Source organism: Rhinatrema bivittatum, chromosome 2 (assembly GCF_901001135.1).
Source record: "Rhinatrema bivittatum chromosome 2, aRhiBiv1.1, whole genome shotgun sequence".
Taxonomy (NCBI): Eukaryota; Metazoa; Chordata; class Amphibia; order Gymnophiona; family Rhinatrematidae; genus Rhinatrema; species Rhinatrema bivittatum.
The window spans coordinates 279665129-279687490 of record NC_042616.1 but is presented as its reverse complement, the minus strand read 5'-3'; the positions used below and the strand labels follow the sequence as shown (position 1 = coordinate 279687490).

The 22362-nt window shown below is 44.9% G+C and overlaps 1 protein-coding gene across 2 annotated transcripts in view; it reads right to left on the bottom strand.

Annotated features, from left to right (window-relative positions):
* VOPP1 (VOPP1 WW domain binding protein) overlaps positions 1 to 22362 on the bottom strand; it is a 222462-nt gene that overhangs the window by 4914 nt on the left and 195186 nt on the right. The gene's annotated exons all lie outside the window — the stretch shown is intronic.

Sequence of the window (22362 nt, the reverse complement as noted above, 5' to 3'; positions counted from 1 at the left end):
ACAATTTTGTTTCATTGTTGGTAGTGGCAATTTAAAGTGCAAGAGTCGGGCGTCCATAAATTCAAAGTGTGAGAGATTGGCGTTTCTATTCACAGAAGATTTGCAATGAGAAGATGTTTACATTATTATAATTAATTCAAATAATTCCACCCGAACATAGGAATAAAGAGTCTGGACATTAAACAGAAGTATTCAAAAAAAATTTTTTTGACAAGTACAAAAATTTAATGATCCTATTATGTAAGGTGGAGAAAATATTTGATTTTTAGAAAAATTTACATATTGAAAATTATTTAAAAAATCGTTTTTGAATTATTAAATAAAACACATAAAGGAGGAAGGAGGCAAGTTAATGATTAGACCTCAAGAAGGTCGCAACGCCGCGGAGACGAGCACCCTGAATATGAAACTTACCTCTTTTTCTCCAATTATTTTTCATGTCTAAAATTTTTTCGAAAATAAGTAGTTAGTTCACAAGAACTTTATTTGTAGGAGAGAGTACGATTGTTGTGAGATATATTTATAATTCTCATCCTAAGCGGAGAAGAATACACAGTCTATAAGTAATTACATTTTAAATTAATACAGAAAAAGGTTATTACTTAAAGTTGCAGAATTTTAAATATTTTAGACAATTTCCCTAGAAATTCACTGTAAGTGTGTCCCTTCCACACTCTCTCCCTACTCCCCTGGCCACTTTGCCCTCTCAGGCCCCAACTCCTCCACCTGCCATTCTCTCTCCCCTCCCCCTCTAGGCTCAACTCCTTTCACTCTATCTCCACTCCCAGGGGGGGGGCGGAGGGAACAGGGAAAAACCATTGGGGCTCCCCTAGGTCTCAGCGCACACAAGGTGCACTAGTGTGCACCCCCTTGCGCGCGCCAACCCCGGATTTTATAACATGCGCGCGCATCTTATAAAATCGGGCGTAGATATTAAAATCTGGCCCAAGGTGTTCCTTTTACTATGATTATTTAAATCCTCAGGATCCCTTTGCAATAAGGAAACTGATATTGTATGGTACTAGATGCTCTACTACAGAGATTCTCTGTTTCACTTCAGCCTTCTGATGCTGGAAAATAGTAATTTGCTCTGATAAATCAGCTAAGTCAACTTTTATTTCTGCTGTTGCAGTTCAGTTATCTTTCAAGAACTCTTTTTACCGTCTGCAGTTTCTCCATAGTCATGGAGAGGGACACCTGCATCATTTACCAGAGCTGTTTGTAGTTAATTTTCTGAAGGAAAAAAGTCTTATGAAATTTTGCGTCTTGTGTGTCCCTAATAACGTTTATTTTTTGGTTTCTAATGAATTTATATTTGGTGTCCCATCCATACCAGATTTTTGGGATATGTCATGAGAACACTGACAGGAGTGGGGTTTTTTTTGGGTTTTTTTTATCTCTTCATGTGTGCGTCCTAGAAAGTATAATGCTTTCATTCTGGATGAAATGGTTTGTGGAGAGGGAGCTTCTTGCTTGGTTCACTTTGTACCATGTGCTCACTTTCACCAGGTTTAATCAAAGCCAACCCTAGCGATCAAGCAGTATGAATATTAATCTAGTAAAGGAGCAAAGCAGAGTGGGAAAATACTGGTTTATCTGTAGTTCTCACAGACAGGCCGATACAGTAAAGTCCGTGGGAGAGCAGGCGGCGCGCGCACCGGCCACTTGCCGGTGCACGCGATTCAGTATTTAAATTAGGTCCGGCAGTAGATCCAGGCAAAAGGAGGCGCTAGGGATAGTAGCGCGTCCCTAGCGCCTCCTTTTTGACATGAGCGGCGGCTGTCAGCGGGTTTGACAGCCGACGCTCAATTTTGCTGGCGTCGGTTCTCGAGCCCGTTGACAACCACGGGCTCGGAAACCGGACGCCGGCAAAATTGAGCATCCGGTTTTCAGCCCGACAGCCGCGGGCCAAATTCAAAAATTTTTTTTTTAACTTTTTTTTACTCTTCGGGACCTCTGACTTAATATCGCCATGATATTAAGTCGGAGGGTGCACAGAAAAGCAGTTTTTACTGCTTTTCTGTGCACCCTCCGACAGTTTACCAAACTTTAAAGCAGCAGTATTAGTATTGTTACAAATGACATTGTTTTTGACATGAGCGGCGGCTGTCAGCGGGTTTGACAGCCGACGCTCAATTTTGCTGGCGTCGGTTCTCGAGCCCGTTGACAACCACGGGCTCGGAAACCGGACGCCGGCAAAATTGAGCATCCGGTTTTCAGCCCGACAGCCGCGGGCCAAATTCAAAAATTTTTTTTTTAACTTTTTTTTACTCTTCGGGACCTCTGACTTAATATCGCCATGATATTAAGTCAGAGGGTGCACAGAAAAGCAGTTTTTACTGCTTTTCTGTGCACCCTCCGACAGTTTACCAAACTTTAAAGCAGCAGTATTAGTATTGTTACAAATGACAGCTGAAAAGCACATTCAAGGGCTCTCTTTATATTTTTACTTATATGTTGTTGCTGACATGATAGTAGTGTTTAAAATCTTTAATAGCTCTTGCTACTGTACTTAGCAACTCCGAGCAGTGTATAAGCAAGTACATTGTTACTGCTCTGCTTATCATTATCAAAACCCAATGCAGAAAGTATATTGACTAGGAGCATGTACATATTTTTTATTAAAAAAAATTAAAATGTATTAGGTGAGAAGGAAAGGAGAATAAGATCTAATGTAGAAGAAATAGATTACAAGATGCAGGCAAGTTGAGATTTTTGAAAAATCTAGCTAGCACTGTTGCTTTAACTTCCCTATTTCTAAGTTTTCCAAAGTGCATTTAACATTAAAAGCCAGTTAGCATTTCCCCAAAAAAGGGTCTTATTCAATAAATGTTTTCCCCCATAGGCACAAAAGAGGGAATAGTCCTTTTCCAATATGCCCCAAAGTGTGATCAACAGGAAGCAGGTAGCAGTGTCACAAATTTTGCTGCTTACATGTTGCCCTCTGCTGGCGATCCATAAGCAAAGTAGGATACATAACACAATACAAGAATGAATGTATTTTCTAGAAAGCTAACCACAATTGCTCAAATTCTGATGGCAACTTCTACTACTTGACCGTTGACCAATGTTCCTTCGCCTTAGTACATTCAGGGGCTGATTCTGTAACATCATGCATAAATTAGTTAGCAAATGTACACATAAATTATACAAATTTTCAAGGTGGACTCATGTAAATAAATCTGCTTTAAAAATTATCCTGGCAAAACTTCATGCGCACAATTATACCTGCTATTTAGTGCACAGACTGTAGTTTTGAGGAGAATTTACGTGCAACTTTTTAAAATCAAAACGTCTGCAGCTAAGTTCCAACCCCACCCAGAATTCATCCCTGGAACACCTTTCCTCTATGCATGTAAATGAGCATGCATGTAGTGTGTATGCACATAATTTTATGCGTGCATTGGGTGTGCAATTTTCCAAAGGGCCATTTCTGTGGGTAAAACACTATTTTATCGGCAAAAGTTCCTTTGAAAATTACTCTCATAGTATACATATATATATATAAATCTACAGTACCCATACATGCATCCCTAACCAGAAGCAAATTTGTACAGTGCCATGATGCTCCAGGCAATTGTGTGAAGGTAAATGTGGTATAAAGTGTTTAAAAAAAATGTATCTTGTATGGCAGCATGATTATCTACAGGTAACTGATGTTTCTGTACTTTTGTAGGTATAGAAATCAGGCTAATTTTGTTATTCTAAATTCACTGTTTCTATAGTATCTGCTTTTGTAGTATCAAGGCTCATATCAGTCCTCTTGCTGTAAAAGAAAAAAAAATGCATTCTTTTTTTTTTTTTTGTTTATTGCTGATTCTGGTTGACTGATTTTAAGAAATTTATGTCAAAACAGGGAAGCAAAGAAGCCTGCAAAGCTGTGATATCTGCTGTCAAGTCTGATGTAAGCTTTTTGCTCTAGTTTCTAAAGAGAGGAACTGTAGCTTTATAAACTATTGTATTTCTGTTTTCAAATATTCCTTTTTATTTAACAGTATAGCTGTAGTCACGATCTGCAACACGTAACCAAAGTTTCTCTGTCAGACTATGCACAGAGTAAAACAGGGAGATGATTTATCCACACTGTACTGTGAATGCGTCTGGTCCGGCTTCCCAGGATGGCCTGAAGGGGGTTCCCACCATGGAAATAAATCTCTGTTAGAGCTTATTATTACAACACATTTCTCCTCTTCTCTTTAGCAGTTTGAACACTTTGGAATGATGGCCATGTCAGATGGTGTTTCTGTGATATGCGCCGATAGGTGCTGAGGCTCTGGAGAGGATGCTTTTGCGCTTCCTGGCAGTGGAAAGTTGCACGTGTTCGGTTCCGCGCATGCACGGATGAAAACAGATACCAAAAAAACAGATCAGCGGGAGGAGCCAGCAGCCAGAGCAGCCTGGTTGGTGGGGGTTCCCCGGGCCCTGCTAACTGAGGGATGAGAAGAGAAGCCGGCAAGATGCCACCAACTGAAGAGCAAAGTGAGGAGCAGGCCACCAGGAAGAGGAGACCATGGGGGTGAGAGGATAGGGGGGGAGAGAGCGAGAGTGTGAAAGTGAGTGCGTAGGGGAGAGAAGAGTGTGTACAGACAGAGAAGAGAGGAGAGGGGAGGAGAGAGAGGGGACTGGGAGTGACTGGGTACGGCGGAGAGAGAGAAGAGTTTGGTTGAGCGGGTGGAGATTAGAGAAAGGTGAAGAGCTGAGAGAGTGGACGAGAGGACTGCTCATGGAGAGAAAGAGTTGCATGAGGGTGGGCAGTGTGCACTCACCAGGTACTCTTACCACCCACACAAATTATTGGGGGTAAGGGTGTAGAGTTCATTTTGTCCCTGCTGAGTATATGCTGGAGGTAAAGTACATCTTTGGAAATTTTGTGCACTCCATGGAGTACACATCTCCAGTGCTGATAAACCATAGTTGTCATTTGAGTGTTAACTTCCATGGCTGCTAACACTTGACTGTGTCAAGTTAAAATGAATAGACTTAAGTCCTCTTAGTCCAAGTGTGCTCGCTTTTCGATGCTTTCTGTATATATGTGGAAAGATGCAATATTTTTCAGAAACTAGATTCTAAGTAAAAGGTAAAGCTTTGTAATTTATACAGAGTGTTGATATAATGCCAGTGGTGGATTCTGTTGATTTTTTTCTTATTTTGCAGCCGTCTCATTTTGCTGCAAAAGACTGACAGGTTGTAGATGAGCACATAATCTCATATTAATTTAGGAATACTCAGCACAGGTCCACAAGCAGGTCTGGCTCTCAGCACAGTCAAAATATGCAAATGAATGAAATGGGCCATTAACATATCTAATGAATATTAATTGCAACCATATCTAATATATATTGCTTGTGGACAGCCTGTAAAATGAGAACTCGCTGTGGACATGGAGGATCAGCGTTGAGTGCCTCTTGACTACAGGCATGACAGAGTAGTAGCTAATGGATGCGCAGGAGTCACTTAACTCAATTGCACCCCTCCCCCCTGCCTACTGCCTTTCAAGTGACTGCTGACTCTACTTGATCTCCACTGAGTGGTTTATACCACTACACAGCCTTTTATCTCTAGCTCACTGGTTCAAATCCAGCTCAGCAGGTGGCCTACGTGAAGAGACTGTGGTCTCATTCCAGTTCCAGGGGCCACAGGGAAAGCATTTACACCACGTTCCCCTGTCAGATTCTTCCAAATCTGCTGATTTCACCCGCCCATCTTCTCAATCATTCATAACATGCACCTGAAGTGAAATCCTTCCTTTGCTCGTACCACTGCCTTCGCTCTCTCTCTCTCCCAAGCACGCTACACTTCTCTTACTAGTCTTAGTTTCAGCCACCTCTACTGGTAAGATTATTGCAGGTATCTATTACCTTCTCAGTGAAGCAGCCTTTCCTCACATTTCCTCTGACTCCCTCCTTTCAAATAAAAGAGAAGGATGTTTGTCTGCCACAAGCCCAGCTGCTAAAATCTGGAACTGCAAAATTTAAATGGCACCAACTGCTCTGCCGAGGATGCGTTTAATAACCGGAATGATAGTTTACTTGCAAGCTATGCTAAGGTTGCTCCTTTGAGAGAAATTATAGTAAGAGGGATTTAGCAATAGAGCACGCTGGTTTGCGCATGAGCTTATTTTAGTAAGGCAATCCCTCAGGAGAACTGAGCGAACATGGAGAAAAGGATAAAAATGAGATTCATAGAGAGTGTTAGGCGGAGGTTTTGAGGGATTACCGTGTAAACTGTCAGTTGGCCCAGAAGAAATATTAACGCGCAACAATTAAAAACAGCAATCAATGGTCCACTTGAACTGTTCTCCTTGGTGAGAACATTATTAGATAAACTACAAGCTGATGCCAGCTCCTTTCCTGATTGTGAAAAACTGGCTGAATACTTTGAAGAGAAAGTAATCGATATTCAGTGTAAGTTCTTTTCATCAATGCCTGTCACTATAAGTCAGACAAGGGTAAGCAATGTTATTCCTTGGTGGCTGGAGTTTATTTAGGAGCACTTGTGAATCGCCTTACAGATTACGGTAAATCTCTCAAAGTGAAGTACATCAAACAGAACCTTCGGATATCAAACTGGAAGAACTATTTAAAGAACCGTTAAACAAGAGTTAAAAGCCAGGAGAATTAATGCAGGCATGTAGAAGCAACCTGATGTTGGTTGGCAATGTGACAAATTAGGTGAACATCTGAGTTCTGAAGCCTTTTATTCATATTTCAGTTCATATTTGATATTCACCACCCTGAGGCAAGTTCCCAATTGGAAAGCAATTAATAATGGTTGGGGCAGTACCAAACATCATAAGTTCCTGGAGGCTACATGTCCTCCTCTGTGAGTGGATTTGCTGTCGTGCGGGATGGATGGGATCCTTCGACACAGAGGCAATTGCCGCTGTGTCGGAGGCATATGGCCCCACCCCCTCCCCTCCCCGCTGTGCCTGAGGCCTCTGTCCCACCCCGCCCCTTTCACAAAGCCCCGGGACTTACACGTGTCCCGGGGCTTTACGGGCGTCACCGGGCCTTTTTAAAATAGGCCCGGCACGCGTAGGGCTTTTAAAATCCGGACCACAGTGAATATCTTTCATATATAACTGAAGATATGACTGGTAAATTAAAAATGTATCTTACTGCAGCATTTTGCACAAGCTGTAGTACTCTCATCAAATATTGTGGAGCGCCAACATAAACAGAATTATAATAGCAGGAAATATGCATCTACTTATATTTATAGGCATTGGGGCAGATTTTAAAAGCCCTACGCGCGCCGAGCCTACTTTGCATAGGCCCGGCGATGAGCGCAAGCCCCGGGACACGCGTATGTCCCGGGGCTTTGTGAAAGGGGTGGGACCGAGGCCTCCGGCACAGCGGCCGTGCCTGGGGATTGCGCGTCGGCACTCAGCTGGTGTGCACAAACTATGCCAGCCCAGAGGAAGGCACAACTTCCAAAATAAAGGTTAGGGGGGGTTAGGTAGGGCTGGGGGGCGGGTTAGGTAGGGGAAGGGAGGGGAAGGTGGGGGGGGGCAGAAGGGAACAGAGAAAGCCATCGGGGCTCCCCTAGGGCTTGGCGCACGCAAGGTGCACAAGTGTGCACCCCCTTGCATGCGCCGACCCCGGATTTTATAACATGCACGCGACTGCGCGAGCATGTTATAAAATCGGGCATAGATTTGTGCACGCCGGGTTGCGCGCACAAACCTATGCCCGCATGTAGGTACTAAAATCTGGCCCATTGTGACTTGATATATTGGTTCAATGTAAGGTCTTTTTCTGATGATTAAGTTCTGTGAAATCAAGTACTTGGAAACTTGTTTTAGATTTAAATACAATGATTTTTTGACAATATACTTAACGAGAAATTTAATGAAAAAAACTCTGTACCCATTTGAACAATCCCTGCCAGCATTCTCATAAAAGCTTTTATTGATGATGCCTTACAGAACTCTGGAAAACTCCGACTTCAGACTGTAATAAGGGGGTGTCCTCTTTTTTTTTTTTTTTTAACAGTTGAAGAAACTCTTGGAAGATTGTCTAACTAGATGAGCTCAACTCGTTTCCATTAAGAGCTGTTGACATTTTCTTTTGTAGTAAGGTACCAGCCTTATTTGTAACAATGGGAATACTAGATTATGTTTTTGTTCTATGTCTGGTTTATTGATCCCCGGGGAGGATATTAGCCAAGATTTCATCTTTGTCGAGTTTGTTCTCCTTTTATGGTTTCAATTATTCTTCCCCTAGATTTTTAAGCCTTGATGCTGATGCGATGTATGGTATTTGTTTTTTTTCTTTGGCTGATTTAATTATATTTATTTTATTTATTTATTTATTTAAGGTTTTTATATACCAGCATTCATGATACAATCACATCATGCTGGTTTACAGTTAAACAGGGGTGCTTAATAAACTTCTGACAAGAACTATAGTACGGAAGAAAGCAGTTACAAATAACAAGGATGACTGAACTAGGAGAGGAGGGAAATAAAAGGAAAGGTTATCAACAGCTAAAAATATTTAGAAAGAGCTGAAATTGAGCTGGCTGTATTATAAATGTTGATGTTGTGAGACATTAGTTGGAGTCCGGGAATGCTTGTTTAAACAGCCAAGTCTTAAGTCTTTTCCTGAAGGTTGGGAGGCAGGGCTCCTGTCTGAGATCGGGGAGGATGGAGTTCCATAAAGGAGGACCGGCTGTAGAGAGGGCCCTATCTCTTAAGGTAATATGTCTAGTGGCTTTGGTAGGAGGTACCTGGAGTGATCCTCTGTATGCGTCTATGGTAGGTCTTAAGGAGATGTGTAAGTGGAGAGGTATTTGCAGGTCAATTGTAGCATGTTGATGGATTCTTTTGTATATAAAGGAAATGGACTTGTAGATGATTCTGAAGTGAATTGGCAGCCAATGTAGGTTTTTTAGGATTGGAGAGATGTGGTCTCTTCTCCTGGTGTTTGTCAGTATTCGTGCTGCGGCATTTTGTACCACCTGAAGCGGTTTGGTATAGGAGGAAGGGAGACCCAGTAAGATAGAATTACAATAATCTATCTTTGAGAAAATAATTGCTTGTAGGATCATTCTGAAATCTTGAGTGGAAGAGAGGTCTTATCCTTTTCAGCACTTGGAGTTTGTGGAAACAGTCTTTGGTAGTTCTGTTAATAGAAGCTTTCAAGTTCATCCGATTGTCAATTATCACTCCTAGGTCTCTCACTTGAGTGGTTGGTGGGTTGCCTGGATGAGTAGAGGTGATGTTACTGTTCTCTGGAGAGATGAGCAGGAATTCGGTCTTGGTGGAATTTAATACTAGGTTTAGGCTGGTGAGGAGGTGTTTGATTTCTTGGTGGCAGTTTTCCCAATGATCTAGTGCTTTCGAGTAGGTGTCTTTAATGGGGATCAAGATCTGAATATCATCTGCGTATAGAAAATGTTTTAGATTGAGGTTGGTGAGGAGCTGGCATAGCGGTAAAAGATAGATGTTAAAGAGTGTAGGAGACAAGGAGGAACCCTGTGGGACTCCTACGGTTGAGTCATAGCGTGATGATCCTTTGTTTTGGATTTTAACCTTGTAGCCTCTATTGTTGAGAAAAGTTTTAAACCAAGTAAGTGCGGTGCCGGTAATTCCTATGGAAGCTAACTGGTTTATGAGGATGGAGTGATTGACAGTGTCAAAAGCTGCTGAGAGGTCCAGTAGAATCAGTAAGAAAGATTGACCTTTGTCGAGGCCCATGATGAGGTAGTCTGTCAGGGAAATGAGGAATGATTCTGTGCTTAAAGCTTTGCGGAACCCGTATTGGGAGGGGAATAAGAGTTTGTTATCTTCTATGTAGTCCAATAGTTGAGTGTTCACTAATTTTTCCATAATCTTAGCTATGAAGGGAAGGTTGGCGATCGGGCGGAAGTTATTAGGGTCTTTAGGGTCAAGATTTGGTTTTTTTAGGAGTGGTTTGAGTGAAGCCAATTTGAGGTCATCTGGGTAGAATCCTTGGGATAGAGAGCAATTAATGATGTCCGCCAGTGTTTTGGAGATGGAGTCAGGAATTGTCAAGAGAAGTTGGTGGGCGGTTTCAGGGCGGATGTTTTTGATGGAGGGATGAAGTGAAGTCGAGTGGGGGGAGGTGTTGGAGGGCAGCTGTGTTAGGAGGCTGGTGATTTTGTTTCGGAAAAATAGAGCAAGTTCTTCCGCTTTAGCTTGTGCTAGGTTGCTGGGAATTTCCGGGGGGTTGATTTGTGTGAGACTAGATACATGAGCAAAGAGGGCTTTGGCATCGAAAACCAGGTTATGGATCTTAGACGCGTAAAAGTCCCTTTTTGATCTTAAGATAAAGGACTTGTACTGGTGTAGGGTAAATTTGTAGGCGGAAAGTGTACTGGCGCATGGGGCTTTATGCCATTTGCCCTCTTTCTGTCTTAAACTTTGTTTTAGCTTTCTAAGTTCATTAGTGAACCATGGTTGTCTTTTGGAAGCGTTTGAGTGGGATTTTTTTGTTGCTAGTGGACAGAGCTTGTTAGCTATAGATTCTGTGATGTCGTTCCAGGAACGGAGAGCAGTGTTCGCATCGGTGAGGTCTATAAGGGGAAGTTGTGAGGCCAGGAGATTATTAAGGTCTTCAGAAGAACATGATTTTCTGTAAGGAAAAGAGAATGAGGGTACGTGGGGGGTGCTGGTTTCTTTCAGTGAGAATGAAGTTGAAATAAGAGTGTGGTCTGACCAAGGTACTTTCTTGCAATTAAGGAGAGATGCAGGCTTGATGCCTTTGTTGACAAAGATAAGGTCCAGCGTGTGACCGGCTTTGTGTGTGGGTTTATTAACTATCTGTTTGAATCCCATTGCTGAGAGGGCTGTGAGAAAGGCTTCACAACTGGTTGAGAGTGTGGGGTTACCTACGTGCAGGTTAAAGTCTCCTAAGATTATTGCTGGAGCATCCAAGTTGAGGAGAGTTGTGGTTATTTCAACCATAGGGGAGGCATCTGTTTCCAGGAGGCCCGGAGGGGCGTAGACGAGTAGAATTTGTAGTTGGTCTGATGTGAAAAAGCCGATTTCAAGTTTAGAATCTGAATTGAATGGGTTTGCGTGAATCTGAGGTCTTTTTTGGTTGCTAAAAGAATTCCCCCTCCCCTTTTTTTCTGTCTGGGAAGGGAGAAGATGTCATAGGTCAGCGTAGGTAGTTGGTTTATTATAGCCGTGTCTGAGGGCTTAAGCCATGTTTTAGTTGTTGCGCATATATCCGGCTTAGCATTGGTGAGATAGTCGCTGAGGATCAGTGATTTCTTGGTTAATGATTGTACATTGAATAAGGATAGAGAAAATAGAGTGAGGCCTAGGAGTTGGGTGATCGGTGCAATCAGAATTGGAGTGAGGGTTTTTAAGTTGCGGTGTTGGGCTTGCCTGGTTGATTTTCCTATCGATGATAAGCAATGCTGTAGGATCGGGATTGGGAAAACTGGATGCATTCTGGATAGTTGAGCTGGCAAGAGAGGTGGACAAGAATGGAGGTATAGAGTGGTAGCTGGAAGGGGATGGTAGAGGATTAGCTGAGAACAGGGAGAGAGTAGGTCCGCAGGGACTGTTGATGTGAAACTGTTGTAGAGCTGTTGTAGTGAGGCTGTTAGTATGTTATAGTGGAGGCTGTTGTGTTGGCAGTCTGAAGTTTAGACCCGTGTAGATGTGGTAGTTGTGGGGGAGAAACGCCGCCAAGGTTTACTGGCTGGGGTAGGTGGAGCTGATGTGAGGATTTGTTGCTTACAGGAGAGCACTGCAGTATGACTGCAGGAAGATGCTGAAGTGTGAGGCTGGATAGCAGGTTTGAGTTAGCTACGGTTGAGTCCTGGAAGGAGACTGTTCGCCGGAGGAGATCAGAGGAAGAAGAGAGGCAAGGGGATAAAGTCGGCCATAGCGAGGAGTTTAGCCTGCCCTCCGGGGCTGCACAAAGGGGCGCACAAAGGGGCGGGCTCCTTTGTCGTGCTCCTTCGGTGCGCGGCACCTAGCTGCCGCGCTGAATTTAAAAGTCCAGTCGGGGCTGTCCCCTGATTGGCTGAGCGTCGGAGGCTCTCCTGATTGGATCAGGAGCGAAAAGGAGGAAGGCCCGAGTTCCTGGTCCCAGCTGCCTTGTGGTCGGCGCTGGAGCAGCTGGGGGTGAGTGTGGATTTATCTGGCCTTACCCCGGCGGGTCTCCGGCGCCGATCGCGCAGGCCTTGCTGAACCCCGATCGCTGCTTGCTGCGTTCGCCGTGGAGAGAGGGCTTGCCGGCTGCCGAGCTGAATTTAAAAGTCCAGTCAGGGCTGTCCCCCGATTGGCTGAGCGTCGGAGGCTCTCCTGAATGGATCAGGAGCGAAGAGGAGGAAGGCCCGAGTTCCTGGTCCGAGCTGCCTCGTGGTTGGCGCTGGAGCAGCTGGGGGTGAGTGTGGATTTATCTGGCCTTACCCCGGCGGGTCTCTGGCGCCGATCGCTGCTTGCTGCGTTCGCCGCGGAGAGAGGAATATATTGTACACTTTATAATCTCTTGATAAGGATATGTTTCTTGCATAACTTGTTGAAATGTAATTTAAAATAATTAATTAAAGGATTTTTTGATGTCTTAGATTTTAAAAATATATATGAATTCAAATGTTTTGTAGTTTATAATATAAGTTGACAGAATAATTAAAATTTAATTTGTTTTTTCCCATGTTTCAGTGATCTATTTTTTAATTTCAGTTGCAATCAGGGAGTTAGAGCAAGATGCTGGGTTTAGTGGACCATTGGTCTGACCATACTAGGTCAGACCAATGGTCCACTAAACCCAGCATCTTGCTCTAACAATCTGAGTCACTTGGAAGTACCCAGCAAATCCCAATGTGAAAATATTTCATGTTGCTGTCACCAAGAATTAAGAGGTCGAGAAATCAAAGTCTATCTGGCTAATAATTATTTATGGACCTGTCCTCCAGAAACTTGTCCAAACCTTTATACTACGAGCACTAATCAATTTTTTTTTTGACTAGATCCATAGTTTAATTGTGCTTTGAAAAAAAAAAATGTCTACACAGATAGGGTAGTCCTAGGGCCATTAGGCAAACTAGGTGATCACCTAGGGCGCCAACCATTAAGGGGTGCAAAAGAGCAGCCATGCAAGGCCGTGAGCGGAGCCTATCCCCCTCGTGGCAGAGAAGAGTAGAGACTTGGAGGGCTGTGAGCACTGCCCATCCTGCTCGCGGCCCAGAGAAGCAGAGACTTGGTGAGCCACGAGCGACATCTCAGTGAATGAGGTAGGAGTCAAGGCTGGTGCCGGGACCAGGAGCAAGGGAAAAGGTTCGCCTAAAGCAGAGTTGCTTACATGTAAGGTGTTCTCCAAGGATAGCAGGATGTCAGTCCTCACACATGGGTGACATCATTAGATGGAGCCCGGCATGGAAAACTTTTGTTAAAGTTTTTAGAAACTTTGATTGATACACTGAGCATGCCCAGCATGCTACTATCCAGGCAGGGTCCCTCTTCAGTCTTATAACATAGAATTCGCAAAAAAATAAAATAAACGGAAAGAAACCCAACTCTGTGGGGCAGCCGGTGGGTTTCGTGAGGACTATCATCCTACTGTCCTGTTACAGATAAGCAACTCTGCCTTCTCCAAGGACAAGTAGGATGGTAGTCCTCACACATGGGTGAATATGTAGCTATAGGCTGCTCCCAACACATGCAGCTTATAACAGGTGTAAACACGCACAACAACTAGAGCTGCTAGAACAATGGGAGCAAGCCTGCACCATAGCAAAGGGCCCAGGTAGGAAGAGCTGGGATATCATTGCTGAAAAAGGTTATGGAGAACTGAATGGCCAAAATGACTGTCATGTTGTCTATCCTCGTCCAGACAATAATGAGGCGAAGGTGTGCAGGGAACTCCAGGTTGCCGCCTTACAAAATGCCGTGAATGGGCACTACACACAAGTGAGCCACCGAAACCAACATAGCTCGGACTGAATGAGCCTTCATATGACCTTCAAGCTGCAAGACTGCTTGGGCGTAGCAGAAGAAAATACATTCTGCTAGCCAATGAGACAGGGTCTGCTTAGATACTGTGACTCCCATACTGTTATTGTTGAAGGAGACAAACAGCTGAGTGGGCAGGCAGTGAGACGCTGTTCGTTCCACATAAAAGGCCAGGGCCCCTTTTACAATCCAGATTATGCAGGCCACGCTCACCCTGGTGAGCGTGCAATTTCAGAAAGAAGGTGGGCAAGACAATGAATTGATTGAGATGGAATTCCGTGACCACCTTTGGAAGGAACTTCAGGTGCGTATGTAGAACCACCTTATCATGACAAATTTTTGTATAAGGGGGGTATGACACTAAAGCCTGAAGCTCACTGAACCTGCATGCTGAAGTGACTGCTACCAAGAAGATAAACTTCCAGGAAAGGTACTTCAGATCGCAAGACCTCAGGGTTCAAATGGAGCCTTCGTGAGATGGGTCAGGACCAGGCTGAGGTCCCAAGAGACCACTGGGGGTTGCGTCGGAGGTTTAAGCTGTAACAAACCATGCATGAACCGCCCTACGAGTGGATGAACAGAAATGGAAGCAGTATCCACCCCCTGGTGATATGCCCCGATAGCACTTAAGTGAACTCTTACTGAAGTGGTTTTCAAGCTGGTCTCGGAAAGGTGCAACATGTAGTCCAAAATCCTTGGTGGGGAGCATGAGAATGGATCCAGACCGAGTCCGTCACACCACATCGAGAACTAATTCCACTTGAGGTTGTATGATCTCCTTGTGGAAGGTTTCCTGGACTCCAAAAGAATTCGAAACACGCCCACCGAAAGGCCCAGGGCCTGCATAGTCCCCGGTCAACATCCAAGCCATGAGGGGTGGTGTAGCTTGCCGTGTTCCTGAGTGATCAGGGCTGGAGCAGTCCCTAGCCAGATCGTAGGGTAGGAGGCCAGTTCCTGCAGAGGAGGGAACCAGATCTGGCATGGCCAAAAGGGCGCAACCAGAATCATGGTGCCTCGGTCCTGCTGGAGTTTCTGAAGTGTCTTCAAGATCAGTGGCAGGGGAGGATAAGCATACAGCAGACCAGCACCCCAGCGATGTGAAAAGGCATCTGACACTGATCCCCTACCTGGCAGTCCCAGGGAGCAGAAGCGATCCACCTTCTTGTTCTCTGGGGAAGCGAACAGGTCTATGTCCAGGGTCCCCCATAGGCGGAAGATACAGTCCGCAATCTCCTGTTTCAAGGACCATTCGTGGGGTCGGAAGGCCCGACTCAATGAGTCCTGGAGAGCCCAGGACCAAATTCGGACTGCCTCCTGGCAGGTACGATCCTGTCCCTCCTTGCTTGTTCAAGTACCTCATCGTCACCTGATTGTTGGTCTGAACCAGGACCACCTTGTTGAGCACGTGCTCTCTGAATGCCCGCAGGGCATAACGGATCACCCATAACACCAGGAAGTTTATCTGGCAGTAACTTTCCTATACTGACCAAAGGACCTGAGTGTTTAGTCCCGCAACTTGGGCTCCCCAACCCGTGTGAATCGCCTCCATGGTGGGGATGACCCGGGGCTGAGGGACCAAGAAGGGCATCCCGCTCTCCAGACTGGACAGTGCTTCCCACCACATGAGGGATCACCAAATGGTGATCAGGACATGAGTCTGAAGGTCCTGAGTGGCTTGGCACCATTGAGATTGCAGCGTCCACTGTGCCCCTGTGCATGTGCAGCCGAGCAAATGGGTGGCATGAACTGTCGCTGCCATGTGCCCCAAAAGGCACAGAAATTGGTGTGCTGAGACATGGGGCAACAGGAGACTACCCGGGCCAGGGAAGCAAAGGTCTGTGCTCAGTCCCGGGGCAAGAAGGCCTTCTTCTGGACAGTGTCCAGCCTGGCCCCGATGAAGTCCAGTTGCAGTGAAGGCTGGAGATGGGATTTTGGGTAGTTGATTAGAAATCCCAGACCTTCCAGGGCACATATGGTGGACTATAGGGAGCGCAGTGCCCCCTGCCTGGAATCACTCATGATGAGCCAATTGTTCAGATAAGGAAAGTCATGTATTCCCTGACTTCGGAGAAAAGCTCCCACTACCGCCAGGCATTTTATGAAGCCTTGGGGTGTTGATGCTAGGCCGAAAGGCAACACACGATATTAGTAGTGCTCTTCCTCTACCAGGAACCGCAGATTCCTCCGATCCATGGGAGAAATGGGGATATGGGCATATGTGTCTTTGAAATCAAGGGAGCAGATCTTGAATCTTTCCTTTACAAGAAAATGGTTTAAAGACCTCAAGTCTAGTATGGAGCGAAGGCCACCAGTTTTCTTGGGAATCAGGAAATATCTGGAGTAGAACCCCCACCCCCTGTTGGCCAGACGGGACTGATTTGACCACTCAAGCCATTAAGAGGGTGGAGAGCTCTACTTGGAGTATCTGCTGGTTCCCAACACTTCTCCACCAAGGACATGGAGGAGAATGAGGAGGAGTTAATTGGAAATGCAATCTGTACCCCTGCCTCACGATGAACAGAACCCAGTGATCTGAAGTAATTGAAATCCATTGCTCAGTGAAGAGCTGCAGATGGCCACCCACAGGGGGGGTGGGGGGGGAGGGGGTTGGTGCCTCAGGGCATGGTTTACTGGTTCAAACTCCCAGGCCGCCAGTCAAAATCTCGTGATGGGGTTCTGAGGAGGGGCCAGGATCAGACGGGGTGCACGGGGTTGCTGTGCCCTCGGCCTAGCAGGCCCCCTGCTTGGGGTCTTGTTCTGGATGTGGGTAAAATTTGCGTGGCAGGTAAAAAGGTCATCTTGAGTATTGTCTGGCAGGCTTCTTACCCAAGGGCTGGGTATCCGAAGTGCTGGCGGACAACTGCTGAAGATTTTCATGATAGTCTCAGTTGTGCCACCGCTTCTTTAATTTTATTTCCGGAAAGGTTTTCCCCTGTACAGGGAAGATCAGCCAGACGGTCTTGCACTTCAGATTGGAGGTCAGAAGCATGCAGCCAAGCCATGCTACGAGCACCAATGCCCACTGCTGCTGCCCTCATAGGTGTCTCAAACACATCATATGCTGAGCAGACTTCGTGTTTATCACAGTCAAGCTGGACTATCCTCTGAAACTCCTCCAGAAATTGTTGTGAGAGGCATACCCCTAATTCTTGGGCTTGTTTCCAGAGATTTCTGGAGTACTGGCCCATATAAAGCTGATAGCAAGAAATCCTGGCTGCTAGCATTGAGCCTTGAAACACCTGCCATGCAAGAGCATCCAGAGTTCTGTGCTCATGGCCTGGTGGGGCCGAAGCATGAGTCCGGAGCCTCTTTGTTTTCTTTAAGACCGATTCCACCACCACTGATTGATGTGGAAGCTGTTGGTTTCAAACCCGGCACTGGGCTGGACCAGATAGACCGCATCTGTCTTGCGGTTTACTGGCGGGATAAAGATGGGATGCTCCCAGAGCCGTACTACCAGCTCCTTAAAAATATCATGTACTGGTACCACAAACACCCCCTTAGGAGCATCAATAAATTCCAGGATTTCTAACATCTTATGACGAGAATCCTGTTCCATTAATAGCTGGAAAGGTACGGAATCCACCATGGCCGTGACAAATCCAGCAAAAGATAGATCCTCAGGAGGGGATTTCCTTCTCTCCTCCAGTGGGTAGGTTCGGAAGGTAAATCCTCCATGGAGGAAAAAGATGCCTCACCTTCCCAAGTATCATACGGGGCTTCCCCTTCACTCTGAACGTCCAGAGACGAGGGAGGTGGAGCCTCCATCGGAGCCCTAAGCCTTGAACTAGAAGGCCTCGGGGGCATCGATGGAACCGAAGATGGCACCGGAGGCACCGATGGATCCCTGGTCGTCAGTGGCATCGAAGGCACAGAACAAACCGGTCCCAATGGCCCCGGGAGTGCTAAAGGTTGCCGGGGTGCCGTGTGTGGCTTGGGCACCATCGTACCTGCTGAACCTTCCTCGTCCAAGGAGTCACTCACCGGAATAGGAACCAGTGGAGGCAACAGCGATGATCCCTTCAACCTCGAAGGCATTTAGGGCATCGGCGCTGGCTGCATCAATAAGACACGGAGCAGCAAGTCCAGCTGCTCCAACAGAGGCGCATGCACCAAAGGAGTCAGCTCTTGCAGCGGTGGCTGTCCCGGTGGAACCAGAGACTTGATGCCCAGCTATCCGCCAACCGCATGCGCCTCTCCAACTCCCCCTCAAAGGCTGCCAAGAACAGGACAGCTGGAGGATGAGGAGGCAGCAGAATCAGATCGCCCCCAGAATTACGGGGGGGGGGGGGGGGAAATCAAACCTTCCACCGGTGCCAGTGGTAATCGCTGCAAATCCTCGAGAGGGCCAGAGGGTGTGACTTCCTCCGCATGGGACCGCTTCAGGGGAGGCACGAAACCGGTCGATGCCTTCCCAGGGTCCGACGGCTTCGAGGAAGAAGACTGGTATTGGTACTTCCGGGACTCCCAGTGTTCACCGTGGTCTTTTCCCGGGATCAACAGAAACGTAGAGGAACCCAATCTGGACCACGAGGATACAGAATGCGGTCAATCCCCTGCCGTACCTTGGGATCGAGGAGCGGCAGAGAAGGGACATAAAGGGGGGCTAAGGCTGAGACTCCTTTTCCTTGTGGAGTAGAAGTCTTGGATGCCAACAAGGATTCTGATTTTTTGGTGCCGAACAGCTTCTCCATTTTGTCCAGGCACGCCCGGTGACTCTTGGGGGTCACTGGGCACAAAGATCACAGGCACAGACATCATGAGCTTGCCCCAGGTAGAGCACACAGACCTCATGGGGGTCTGTGATGGACATGGTCCGGGGGCACTGGGGATAGCGGTGAAAGCTGGATGATGCCATGGCAAAAGGAACACAGTGCACAGTTGATGACCGCCGGCCACCGTGAGGCAACGCCATCGGCAACCAACTGCAAAGAACTGAAAAACTTGACGATACCGAGAGTAAAAAATCTGAAAACCAAGAGAGGAACTCGGGAAGGAAGAAAAGAGAGATTTCTCACCAAAAAAAGCATAAGCTCCACAGCCGCGAGACTTCATAAGAACATAAGAAATTGCCATGCTGGGTCAGACCAAGGGTCCATCAAGCCCAGCATCCTGAATCCAACAGAGGCCAAACCAGGTCACAAGAACCTGGCAAGTACCCAAACACCAAGAAGATCCCATGCTGCTGATGCAATTAATAGCAGTGGCTATTCCCTAAGTAACCTTGATTAATAGCCGTTAATGGACTTTTCCTCCAAGAACTATACAACTTTTTTGAACCCAGCTACACTAACTGCACTAACCACATCCTCTGGCAACAAATTCCAGAGCTTAATTGTGCGTTGAGTGAAAAAGAATTTTCTTCAATTAGTCTTAAATGTGCTACTTGTTAACTTCATGGAGTGCCCCCTAGTCCTTCTATTATCCGAAAGTGTAAATAACCGATTTACATCTACTCATTCAAGACCTCTCATGATTTTAAAGACCTCTATCATATCCCTCCTCAGCCATCTTTTCTCCAAGCTGAACAGCCCTAACCTCTTCAGCCTTTCCTCATAGGGGAGCTGTTTTGGTTGCCCTTCTCTGTACCTTCTCCATCGCAACTATATCTTTTTTGAGATGCAGCGACCAGAATTGTACACAGTATTCAAGGTGCAATTTCACCATGGAGCGATACAGAGGCATTATGACATTTTCCGTTTTATTAATCATTCCCTTCCTAATAATTCCTAACATTCTATTTGCTTTTTTGACTGCTGCAGCACACTGAGCCAACGATTTCAAAGTATTATCCACTATAATGCCTAGATTTTTTTCCTGGGTGGTAGCTCCTAATATGGAACCTAATATCGTGTTACTACAGCAAGGGTTATTTATTCCTATATGCAACAACTTGCACTTGTCCACATTAAATTTCATCTGCCATTTGGATGCCCATTCAGTCTTGCAAGGTCCTTCTGTAATGTATTACAATCCACTTGTGATTGAACTACTCTGAATAATTTTGTATCATCCGCAAATTTGATAACCTCACCGTATTCCTTTCCAGATCCTTTATAAATATATTGAAAAGCACCGGTCCAAGTACCGATCCCTGAGGCACTCCACAGTTTACCCTTTTCCACTGAGAAAATTGACCATTTAATCCTACTCTCTGTTTCCTTTCTTTTAACCAGTTTGTAATCCATGAAAGGACATTGCTTCCTATCCCATGACTTTTTAGTTTTCGTAGAAGCCTCTCATGAGGGACTTTGTCAAACACCTTCTGAAAATCCAACTACACATCATCTACCGGTTCACCTTTATCCACATGTTTATTAACCCCCTTCAAAAAAATGAAGCAGATTTGTTAGGCAAGACTTCCCTTGGGTAAATCCATGTTGTCTGTGTTCCATTAAACTTTGTTTTTCTATATGCTCTACGATTTTGATCTTTAGAATAGTTTCCACTATTTTTCCCGGCACTGATCTATAGTTTCCCGGATCGCCCCTGGAGCCCTTTTTAAATTTTGGGGCTACCCTCCAGTCTTCAGGTACAATGGATGATTTTAATGATAGGTTACAAATTTTAACTAATGGATCAGAAATTTCATTTCTGAGTTCCTTCAGTACCCTAGGATGCATACCATCTGGCCCAGGTGATTTGCTACTCTTTAGTTTGTCAATCTGGCCTACTACATCTTCCAGGTTCACAGTGATTTGGTTCAGTTCGTCTGACTCAACACCCTTGAAAACCATCTCCGGAACTGGTATCTCCCCAACATCCTCATTAGTAAACACAGAAGCAAAGAATTCTTTTAGTCTTTCTGCAATGGCTTTATCTTCCCTAAGAGCCCCTTTAACTCCTTGGTCTTCTAATGTTTCAACCGACTCCCTAACAGGTTTCTTGCTTTGGATATATTTTAGAAAGTTTTTATTATGAGTTTTGCCTCTACGGCCAGCTTCATTTCAAATTCTCTCTTCACCTGTTTTATCAATGTTTTACACTTAACTTGACATTACTTGTGCTTTATTCTATTTTCTTCAGATGAATCCTTCTTCCAATTTTTGAAGGATGTTTTGCCTTCCTTCCACCTTTCTTAATGTGTGGAATACATATGGACTGCACGTCTAGGATTGTATTTTTAAACAATGTCCATACCTGTTGAACACTTTTAATCTTTGCAGCTGCACCTTTCAGTTTTTTTCCTAACTATTTTCCTCAGCTTCACAGAAGAGAGACTAAAGAGAAGACCCTGCATGGACGTCTGGATAGTGGCATGCTGGGCATGCTCAGTGTGTCATCCAAAGTTTCTAGAAACTTTGACAAAAGTTTTCCGTGCCAAGCTCCATCTGATGATGTCACCCATGTGTGAGGACTACCATCCTGCTTGTCCTTGGAGAATACCCTTGCACTGGCCCTACATAGCCAATTTCCAAAGATCTCTTTTTCTACACATAAGACAGTTTCTTTTTTCACTCAAAGTACAATTAAGCATTTTTATGTGTGGAAATGGCTTGGAAAATTGCCTTTTTGATAGTTTTCTTTTTGTTTTGTTTTTGCTATTTTGAAGTTTATTTACATTTTTACATGTCAGCTCTCTGCATAGCCCAGTGCACTGAGAGCATTGGGTGGTCTTCATTTATTTATTCTATTTAAGATATTTATTACCCTCCTAGCAACAATTCTAGGTGTATTATAGAAAAACAAACAATCATAAAAATACATAAACATAAATAGACAAAAACCAAAGAACAAGGATAATTGCATAATAGTAAACCAATCCTGCTGATACATAAGCCAGCCTCAAAGAGCACAGCACACAAGCCTCCGTGTAACCGTCAGAGCCAGCGTTACACGGAGGCTTGTGGAGCACCGAATTGAGACTGGAAGAAGCGGTTGCATACAAGAAGTACTGCTTTGAATTTCATAAAAAAGAAAAGGAAAAGGAAGAACAGAGCGGGAAACAATCCCTGATGAAGACAACGGGTGTCGAAACTTGCGCAAGTCGGGATTCTTGAAAACGGGACTCTATACGAAGCAAGAATGGACATTGAGACAGTTCAAAGCTAAGTAAAATTCAGTCATTTGCCTGATGGTTCATCATATAAGTAAGAAGTGTTGTTTATACACGAAGATATTATATGGACACAAGTTAAAATAAGTTCAAAATAAAAGACAAAAAGAATATAGGTAATCTGTTGCCTACTATCAAAAAATTTTTTTTAAATTCACATTTTCAATAAAAGGGAGGACAGAGGGTGAGTTAATGATTAAAAAAGGAAGGCACCGAAGGAGGGTTGCCTATTGACAAATATATGAAACCATCCTCTTTCCTTTCAAAAAATATTTGGTATACCGATGATACAATTATTTGAAGTGAGCAACAGAGTGTGCCTAAAAAATTCATACATGCCAGGTGTGTTTTTGGGAATGTCAAAATCAAT